Here is a 10,977-nt window from a genome sequence, read left to right on the forward strand (position 1 = left end):
TACTTCAATTCTGATACGTGGATGATTAGTCCCTCCTTTTAATTGCCCTGCTCGGGTGTTGTTCTTGGATCACAAAGCCGTTGCTTTTCTTTTACTTCTTTAAGCTACTTCTCTCAGAAATCTTATTCTTTTTTGCAGGCGGGAAAAAGAGACAACAAAAATGAAGCCAAACGTTCATTTTTTTAAAACAATATATATATCCCTTTTAACTGAGGCATCCACCGACTGGAAAAGCCAGGGATCTGATTCATTTCTTCATTTGTAAGTCGCGGAATTATTTTTTGTCGCATACTGTTTATTGTACTCATGCAATTTTGATGTTGTTGTAGTTTGTACTTGGTTTTGTGGTTTGGTGTTTCTATGTTACAAAGGTTGGTAGTAAGTAATAAGCGCTCATGCGGGCGCACACTGAGACACATAGACAGACATGGTAGAGGTGGTAAGAGGGAGAGAGGAGTAACGACAGAAGTCTTAAAAACGAAAACTGTCAACCATAAAATGAAACTTCGGGACTGATGTAAACGTTGTTTCCTTATGGCATCCTATTGGAAAAAGCAAATGGTACATTGCGTTCTCCGGGTTGAAAAATTAATGGTCATCGACACGTGTGACCTATATTACTGCGAACTGGACGTTGTTGTTTCGAATCCATAGCACATCCATCCATCTCTCTCTCCCCTCTCTCTCTCTCCCTCCCCCCTCTCTCTCCCCCTCCCCTCCAACTGCTGTTGTTTAACTTGGGACGAGTAAAGTTTTATTGTCTCCAGCTGCAACTCTGTTAATATTCTTCAATGGGCATATCATTCATCAGCATCACAGCCAAAGGCTCATTCACAGCGCACCTGTTAGGGCGTTTGCGATATGCGCGATTTAATGCACGCAGGCAGGCGCGCGCGCGCACACACACACACACACACACACACACACACACACACACACACGCATGCATGCATGCATACGCGCACGCGCGCGCATACAATCACATGAGAGAGCGGTGGAGATGGAAAATATAGCCAGTGGGCCTAAACTGTCAGATAATCAGAAAAGATTAATCAGTGGTGCAAAGGTCCTCAGAAAATCACACGCTGTAAAAATTTGAAATTGAAAATGAGATCGCCAATTTGATCTGAACATTGATCAGTATCCTCTGTCTATATCTGTCTGCTCTCTCGATCAACTCTGATGTCATAGAATACTAAAGTTTGTTCTTGATGATATGACTGCTTATTTCTTGTGTTTTTTTTCCTCTTACATGATCATGTGTATGTACCCATTCATGAGGGGCAGTGGCCTGTACATGAATAAATTATCCGTATCCGTATCCCTATCTGTGTCCCCCTCTCCATCCAACCTCTTCTTTGTTTGATTCTGGACCTGTTCACTTGTATTGTCTTCAGCTTCGACTCTGTTTAATATTCTTCAACAGCCTTATCATTCATTCATCAGCATCATAGCCAAAGGCTCATTCATTGCACACCTGTTAAGGCGTTGATGATAAATGCGGTTTAATGCACACGGGCACACACACACACACACACACACACACACACACACACACACACACACACACACACACACACATATACATGTATACATGCATACACACATACAAATACGCACGTATGCGCATATGTACAATTACATGAGAGAGAGGATGAGACAGAGAGAATATAGCCAGCGGGAGAAAATCATAAAACAATCAGTGGGGCGAAGGTCATGAGAAAATCACATCCTGTCAACATTTGAATAACGAGATCGCCAAGTTGATCTGAATGTTGATCAGTATCCTCGGTCTTTTTGGCTGCCTTCCTGTTTCTTTGCTTCTCTCTCTCTCTCCCACTCTGTCTCTCTGTCTGTCTTTCTCTCTCTCTCTGTCTCTCTCTGTCTCTCTCTCTCTCTCAAAGAGAAATTGATGTATCTTGAATACATATATTTATGTGTGCATGTGTATGCATGTGTATACCTGTGGTTGTGAGTATTTGTATATTGGTTCCTGTATACAGGTACGTGAGTTTAGGCGTATACTTATATGTGTGTGTGAATATATACAGTGTGTGTGCGTGTGTGTGTGTGTGTGTGTGTGTACATATGTATTTTTTTATTGTTTGTATTTTTGCAGTTTCCTCATAACGGGAGTGTGTGTGCATATGGGAGATAAGATGTGCATATATCTATATTTTTGCGATTTCTTTTTGTATCAAAATATTGTGTACTTATTATAGTTCACAAACCCTTTCAAATGGGGATTTGGTATTACTGAATAAAATTATGATTCTGATTGTCTCTCCCTTTCTCCTCTTTCTGACTCAAGCTCTCTCACCATCTGTTTATCTGACTGTATGTCTGTCTGTCTGCCTGTCTGTCTGTCTGTCTGTCTGTCTGTCTCTCTCTCTCTCTCTCTCTCTCTCTCTCTCTCTCTCTCTCTCTCTCCCACCCTCTCTCTGTATGCGTGGGTGTGGCACCCCTCTTTCTCTTAGCCAGTTTATTTACATATATATACATATATGTACATCATATATCTTGTACTGCGTTCTCCGGCCCAGCTCGACTCTCTTTAATTTACAGAAGTAGTGCATACGATATTTAATCAGTAACAACAATCATCATCATGATGACAGAAATGATAATAATCCAAATAATGATAATTATTAATAATAATATATAATTTATTTTCAGGCTAATATCATCATCTAAGATGAACAGACTATAAATGAATAAACGAATCGACTCTCTTTAATGTCCACATTCTGTCAGCGTGACATTTTGCAGGCTTCACTGAATATCAGGGTCCATTATTAAGACATCTGTTAGGGCGTGTCGGCCTTCACACGCGTCTGATGAACCCCGTGATATGAGGACTGATCCACACCGGTCCGCCCCCCTTCTGACGCCGACACCGCCCACAGGGGAAGGGGAGGGGAGTGGAACCAGTGCAGATAAGAACTTGACTTTGGGCCAGCATAGCATGGAGGATTCATTGTTGTGCGGAGTTAATGTGACTCTTGACACTTGAAAGGGAACGGGTGGAAAGTTGAGTGTGTTGACTGCCTGGATTAGACAAAGAAACCAGAAGGTCCAGCCATGTAATTTTTGTTAATAGTTCGTAATCAAGACCGTACACACACACACACACACACACACACACACACACACACACACACACACACACACACACACAGAGGGAGAGAGAAGCTACTTAGACCTACAATCGACACCTTCATCTTACTCAGGCTCAAACCGATCTGATTGCGGGACCCCCCCGTGTGATTGTAAGCCACTTTTTCCAATGATCTCCACTGTCTCACGGTCACAGCGGGCATGGGAGATTGGCACGTGCGCCTCACGCGTTGACAATAGTCCGAACTCCCGTGTGGTACCTGTGTGGAATGTGCGGTATGTCGACTCTCCGTTGATCTCTTGTCGCTCGTCATGGCACACTTCTTTCGGTGCCAGAAAGGGGGGCGGGGGGTGTTCTTTCTTTTCTCTTTCCTTTTTCTTTGTTCTCTTTTGTTTCATTTTGCTGCGTTTTAATCATAGAGATTTCGATTTGTTGTATTTCGTTTTTATTTTATTTCGGTTTTGATTAGCATTGTTATTTTGTTGTTGTTGTGTAAATTGACGTTTTCTTTGTCTTTTCGTTATATTTCGGATCCTGGTATCTTCATCAAGAACAGTTTTGTGGAATGGCTACTGAAATGAGAAGGTGATTTACTGAATACTCGTATGTACCTGTTCTGGAATTAAATTTTCTTGCGTTGTCTTGGTATAATTTCTGAACGAAATGGAAGCACTAGTTTGGCTTCGCGAGGGAGGCAATTCGCTGATCTGAGCACTTATTTGGATACGGTTTCGTATCCATTTTCAGAAGTCGACGTCACTTCCGGCGTTCTGTCGCGCTTTATGCTCTACTTCCTTCCATCATTCCCACCCGCCACCACGGTATATTTGTTATGCACGTCACTGTTTTGTTTTTTTTACCCGGCACTGATGCACACTGCTATTCCTCGTTCACCTGAGGCGTTAGTGCCGATTTACTGTGTGTTTGCCTTATGCCAGGGTCTGCCAAAACGGGTTCGCACCCGTTGAACTTTTGACACTAGTCTCCCAAACTTCCTTCCCTCCCACACCCCTTTCCATCCCACACGTCCCTTATGAACTGTAAGCCCACTTGATGGTGGTTCAGCTTTCCCTACATCCGTTATGGCGTTAAAAAATAACAACATAACTGCCTTCTTCCAGCCTGCTTTTTTCCTCTCCAACTGTACACCATAGATTAAATAACTGCTTTTCATTCTCCAATATATTGGTGCCAATCTGTATCCACCACCACCACTACCCTCTCTCTAAGGAAGAGAACCTCATCAGTCCTATACCTCACCAGCGGGGGAAAAAAATCAGGACGTAATTTACACTGGAACTATTTGTCAATGCGCGTTTGGAGCTGCGTGTGCGCGCAGTCGTCATTAGTGGGGTGCCATTTTAACTGCTCTGTGGTTGCTGTCAGGGTGTTGGCTACACCCCCTCCTGGCACGTTTAATTGCTCTTAACATGGCACTTTTACTGGTGCTAAGCCAATGACAGTTTATGGACGGTAATGAGAGAGACGGGGAGAAAGAGCTGTTGGAAAAACTGCAGAGAGAATGAGAAAGAGAAAGATAGAGAAAGAGGCAGAGACAGAGAGGAGAGAGAAAGATGGGAAGGGCACAGATGTATGGACAGAGATGGCTGGTGGATAAGAGATGGTCAGCATCCTCGTACAGTGCAATGACCTTCACTTCATCAAAGAAAAAAAAAACTCACATGTTTAACCGTTTGCTTTCCCCAGCTCATGTCAGCGCTGAAGATATATTTATACGAAGAACTTCTGCCCTTACCACTTTGTCTTTTGATGGAGGTCCACATAAGATTTTAGAGAGTTCGTCGTCTGGCGTGTGTGTACAGATTGTTAGGTGGTCACACTTTTTCAGAAAAAAAAAGTATGAAAATATACATTTCGTTCTGGTGATGATGAACTATTTTCGGTTTTAAAGAATCGTTGATTGCATTTTAACAGATCTGGGAGGATATGATTTTTCACATTAATTAGTGATCCCATTTTGAAATTGCCTTGCTTGGGGAGATATTTGGTTCAAATTTATTATCTCTTCAGCATTCCATGCAATTAGGACTTACGTTCACGTCATCTTTTTTTTAATGACTTTGTTGTTATTTTATATACATATGTATATAGTTTTCAGCACTTATCTCAGTCCCTTTTACACCATACCCGCCATCCAATACTCGCGGCCCTTCCCTGTTCCTCATTCGGGTACGGCTTTGATGTCAGGGAAGCTAGATGGGTTTCTAAAAGAGGCCAGCCCGTCTGGTCCAACATTGGTGCGGAGTGGTAATGGCTCGTGCATCCTCGCACGTTCAACATCAGATGGCTGCTGATGCGTTCGTGACTACAAATACACGCAGCAAACAGCTGTGCCGAAGTCTGCGGCGTTGTATCATTGGTTTCAGGACTGTTTGAGCCAGTTAAAACTAAGTGGATCCGCTGTTTTACCAGTGTTTGCAACAGCAACACCAGGCAGCCCTCCTGGGTCCAATCTAAACAGAGAGAGGCCCCTAGTAGAGCGGGGGCGGCGAGGGATGGGCCGTTTCTGTTCTGTTTCGTGATGTCTGGTCCCGTACCGGTGTTCTTCAACAACCAGTGTGCACTGCTCGCTCTGACTTCTGTGGAATGCTGGGTTTGTGGGAAGCATCCCATTGGTGGGTCTGAGTCACTTTGTTTTACCACCGTCTCCCTCCCCCTGTCTCTGTCTCTCTGTCTTCGTCTCTCTTTCTCTCTCGCTCGCTCTCTCTCTCCCTCCCTCCACACCTGCCCATTTGCCCAGCACTTTCACAAAGGTTAAGTATCGTGAGGTGCCACATGGACAGAAATGACGTAGCACGTACTTTAGCTATTGTGAAAATTTGACTGTGTCGTCTATTACGCCACGATAACATCAACGTGTGTTTGCAGTTAGCCATGATGTCATCTCGTCTCGTCCCTTGGTCCCTACGTTGAGTCTTGGGAGAAACAACATTGTGGTTGCAGAAAAGGGAACTGGAGGTGGACTGTGACAGTCGGTTGTATGGATGCGGCAATTTACTAGTCATAATCATTGTCAGATTTGCGAATCCAACAATTGAACGAATTCGAAAGAATCTGAAAAGGATTGGTCGTCCGTCCTCCTCCTCCCCCCCCCCCCCCCCAAAAAAAAAAAAAAAAAAAAAGAAAAGAAAAAAAAGAACCATAATAGCATAATAGGCAGCTGTCTCCAGTGTTCATAGCGTTTGATCCAATTGCATGCTGCACTCCCTTCTTTCCATTTCCCCGCTTACATTTCTGGTGGCGGTAACAGTAGTACCAGTAGTTGCAACAGCAGGAGAAGTAGTTGAAATTTTCTTCTTCCCAGCAATCTTTCTTGTTTCTTTGGTTAGTTTGGGGGGGATTTTTGGGGTTTTTTGGGGTTTTTTTTTTGATAAATCAGCGATGGCAGCTATGACTGATGGTGCTTGTCTCTGTCGAAATTTACCCAGTAACACAGAGCCTGAAATGTTTCATGTTTAATGTTTATTTTATTTTTAACCTCCTTCAGCGGGCGCTTTTTATCAGAAGTGCAAGTGGTTTTGAGATATTTTTATGTATTAACAAATCCGAGCACTCCCATGGACCAGAGAGATGGAAAAGACATAAGCCATTCGTCTTAAAAAATAATATATATATATATATATATATATATTTAACACCTCTTTCTTCTTCTTCTTCTCCTCCTTTCTTCTTTCTTCATTAACCCACTTTATAAGAGAGGTAGGATAAAGAATGGGGAACGAAACCTATGTAACTCTCCTAGCTGATTGCATTACTCATCGTCAGTGAAAGACTCGATTGACGTCAATGAAAGACCTGAAGTCGAACGTGCAGTCAGCGTGAAACTCTGCATTTCAGTACTTCTGTATTTCTACCTGGCTGCCAATGGAGAGGCCGATCAAGGCAAGGCGCTAAGGTTTTAACACCTGTTCCTTTGATCAGCACGCCGACCGTCTGATCGAAGCGGTCCCACCTGTCGGGGGCAGTTTTCTGCCAGAGCGGTTTAGGTGACCAGGTCCCGGGTGCATGTCGCCTGAGGCAACGTTACGGAGCGGCGTGGGCGCTGGTCATAGCCGGCTTCTTTCATTGATGTGACCATTGACTACAGGGCTGACCATTGCTACAGAACTGGTTGTGATTAGGCGTGGAGTATGGGCTTGCTTTACGTCCCTTGTTTAATCGTTGTCCATTGTTAAAAAGCCCCGGTACAGGTGCGGTGGGGGATGAGGTCCGTTCTGTCCACGAAGGAATGCAGAGCGGCTGTGTCGAGTTGTCAAGTCTTGCCCCGTCAAGCCACAATTAAGAGGTTTCAGTTTGACAGTTGTCCTGAGAACATGGGACACACAGGGACAAACCGCACAAACCCCACACCCTTGGCCCGTTGGGAATGCTGGGAGTTGGTTGGGGTCATCTGAGGGCGCACTTTATAATGACTGGGCGTGGGGACAGTCTGTACACTGCGGAATAACATGACTCGCCTCCTGCCACCACTGCTCAACATACGGGATTACCCGAACCAGTTTTTGTTGTTGTCTTCATTCGAAACAGTTCAAGTAAACAAGTGAGTGAAACAAACGTCAGCCTTTTTGTAACTTATTTGGCATGGCGTGTTTTCGTTACATAGTTTTGTTTTGTTTGACCGCTTTATGTACTGGCGGCGACTGCGCTTTCTGAGAACGTTAACGCAAATGCCAAGCGAATGACCAGCTTTACCTGGTGTACTCGGACGTGTAAAGCGACACATTTCTTTCACCCACCCCATGCATTGTATGACTGTTTATCCCTCTCTCCACCTCTGTCTGTCTCTCTTTCCTTCTCCCCCACCCTCTGTCTCTGTCTGTCTGTTTCTCTTTCTCCATCCCTCTCTCAATCTCTCTCGGCCTGGGTTTTCTGTTTGTGATTTTGTTATTGACCTGTATTTTGTATACCCATTTTTATTTTTGTAAAATATATATAACTGACTTACCACACTTAATTTCCATTACTGAAACAATCAAGCTATTCTGAATGTGACCCTGGTTCTCTCGCTCTCCCTGTCCCCCCTTTCCGTCTCTCTCCCCCCTCTCTCTATATCTCTCCTTTTCCTCCACACCCGCCTGCCTCTCCCCATCCCCTGCTGCTCACAATCAGTCATGTACTTGCCAGTGTAGAACCTTAGCTCTGTGAGATCACACATCAACTACACTGTCATGCCCGGAGATGTTCAGTATTGTTTATGCTGCGTTGTTTTGTCAAAAACGAGATGTTGACTCAGCAGAATGACTATGCCATCAGAACAAACAGCTTTTTGTGTTCAGAATACACCGGTAGTCCCCGAACATCACACATCACACCCCAACCCCGAAAAAAGTTATATAGTTAACATTGTATTTCTACCAGAAAGTAATGTTGATGTGCCTATAAATGAATATAGTTTCTTCTACATAGAGTTTTGTTGAGGAAGAGTTGGACGATAAATCAACTAAACTGATTAACTACTAAGTAGATAACAAATACCTAAATAAATTTATGAATTTGAATGATTAGTTAAACAGATAAATGATTGTATGATGATGTTGGGGACGAAAACAGTGCTGTAGGCTGATGTTGGTGGTCATGTTGTGAGTGAATGACACCACGGGACCGAGCACGGGCCTTTCGATCCGGAATGCAGAGCCAAACCGTGGCACTCATGTCCGACTTATAGAACCACACAAGCCCACCACTGGCACACTTGAAGAGGACAAGAGTCACATTGTCCGCGGTCGTCCAAGACAAGAAAAACGTCTAAAGGGGATGATCCACGACAATATCGAGCACATGGTCAAGATTTCGCACTGTCACTACTCGTGATAACAGGTGTCTGATACATGTTTAGCGATCCACACTTCGGAAGGTTTGAACTCCGCGAGAGAGACCATCTGTTTACAAGAGTGACGCGAATTCCGGTGGATTGCTGTGGGGAAAAATGATTTGATTTTGTATCATTGTTATAAAACAATACCCCGAACAGTAGATCGCCCCCTTAAATCTTTCCCCCACGTGAAAAAGCCTGCTGCGGACCACAGACGCACGACAGAGCCACCACCAGCACAGACATAATCTCTGGCTGCGGACTGGCAGTCGGTAGCAGTTCTGTTGAGCTGAGCCAGAGAGGATCGGTTTCGTGTCCGGAACGGACAGACCGACAGAGATCCTTTAATGGTGGCGTGGTAGGGCTGAGAGTTTTGTATTGCCGTGGCGAGGACCAGGGGTTGTCAGATCAAGTGCTGCTGTCATGGGCGTTCAGTGTCTTTCGGTGTTACGGTCTGGGTGAACGTGGGTGACCCTGGTTTTTTGTGAGTGGTTTTATTATCAGTCGAGGTTTTGCGGAGAGCGTTGCTTGACTATCTGTATATTATACTGGTCTTGCGTGAGCTGAAATGTTGATGTCTGCGGGCTGTCAGAGGTGTCAGGTATTTAGCTGTTTCTTTTTTTTTTTAACATTTGTTTGCTTGCGTGTGTGTGTGTGTGTGTGTGTGTGTGTGTGTGTGTGTGTGTGTGTGTGAACTCTGGTGTTCATTATTCGCTTTCTTCTTATAGAATGGTGATAATTTGTAAACGTGACGTTTTTCTCTGCCCCATTCAACTTGTTTACGAAAAGACGTTTTGAAGTATTGAACAAACAGTCCGTAATATTTGTCTGTTTCCGTGTCCCTTATATTCATGCGTGTGTGTGTGTGTGTGTGTGTGTCTTTGACTTTCAGTGCACAGTATACGGTATGTCATTTAGTCATACGGAAACTGACGTTCTTTCTTACACCGTGAAAGAGATTACGACTAACTGACTCCATCCATACCACGCGAAAATAGAGTGAATGGATTTAGGATCTGTCATAGATTTATAATGATGCTTCCTGATCAAAAGTAGCACCCACATTCGTCGCGCGACTGTTGTGTCAATGTCGATGCCTCAGTATCAGTATCATCAGTTTTAATTTCTGACTACGAGGGAAAGTTGCGGTTTGGTGTGGATAGGGTAAAGAGGCAGACAACATCATGTACTGAGATGATTAGCAAGCAAAATATTGCCATACAGTGAGTTCATTCACAAGCCTATATAATGATATTTTCGTCTGTACTACAAGGCCGGTTGGGTATTGCGTAGAAAGCATGGTAACAGTTTTCCGGCACTTTTTATGTCTTTTATTTGTGAGTTCTAAAAAGAAAAAAAAAGCCCATAATGATAATGTGGTGACAACTTTCTGTATAACAAACTGGCGACAGATTCGGGTTGATCGTAGGGTTGCGTTGACAGTTCTGTGCTGAGCATTAAAACTGTGATGACAGTTGTCCGTTCCCTCTCTTTCTCTCTCTCCCTCTCCCTCTCTCTCTTTCTTTCTCTCATATGTGTGCGTGTGTGGGTGTTATGTGAACAACTGTGGCAAAGCACTTACGTAAAGTTGTGTCAGTTTTGCGCTTGAAAACTCGCTTGAGGTACATGATTTCAATATTGAAAAACGTGGGAACTCTTAAGAATTTCAGAGACTGTGGTGGGTTGGTTCAGAGGAGAAAGCGCTGCGACTTTTCTTCCAGAGACTTAATATTTTCATGGCATGGAAATGGAAATGTCATGATGGTAATCCGTTTGGTTTTGAAAACTTGAGGGAAATTACACTCCGTCTTCCCCCATTTGTTCTAAGCCATTCCATGGATAGATTTGAAAAAAATGTTCCATAATGACATTCCTAAAGCACTCTTGCAACAAGGCGGCTGTGCAAAACAGCTCCAGAAAACACCTTTGTTTACATTGCACTTGGAAGTTTCTAATGCAAGGGAAAGAGGGAGAGATATATGAGTTGGCAGCTGAGCCGTTTGGCATTGGGAAGGGGGCTGGAACC

The 10,977-nt window shown here is 43.8% G+C and overlaps 1 protein-coding gene across 4 annotated transcripts in view; it reads left to right on the top strand.

Annotated features, from left to right (window-relative positions):
- LOC143299037 (uncharacterized) overlaps nucleotides 1–10,977 on the top strand; it is a 216,355-nt gene that overhangs the window by 151,649 nt on the left and 53,729 nt on the right. The window lies entirely within an intron of this gene.

This window comes from Babylonia areolata, chromosome 24 (assembly GCF_041734735.1).
Source record: "Babylonia areolata isolate BAREFJ2019XMU chromosome 24, ASM4173473v1, whole genome shotgun sequence".
Lineage (NCBI taxonomy): Eukaryota > Metazoa > Mollusca > Gastropoda > Neogastropoda > Buccinidae > Babylonia > Babylonia areolata.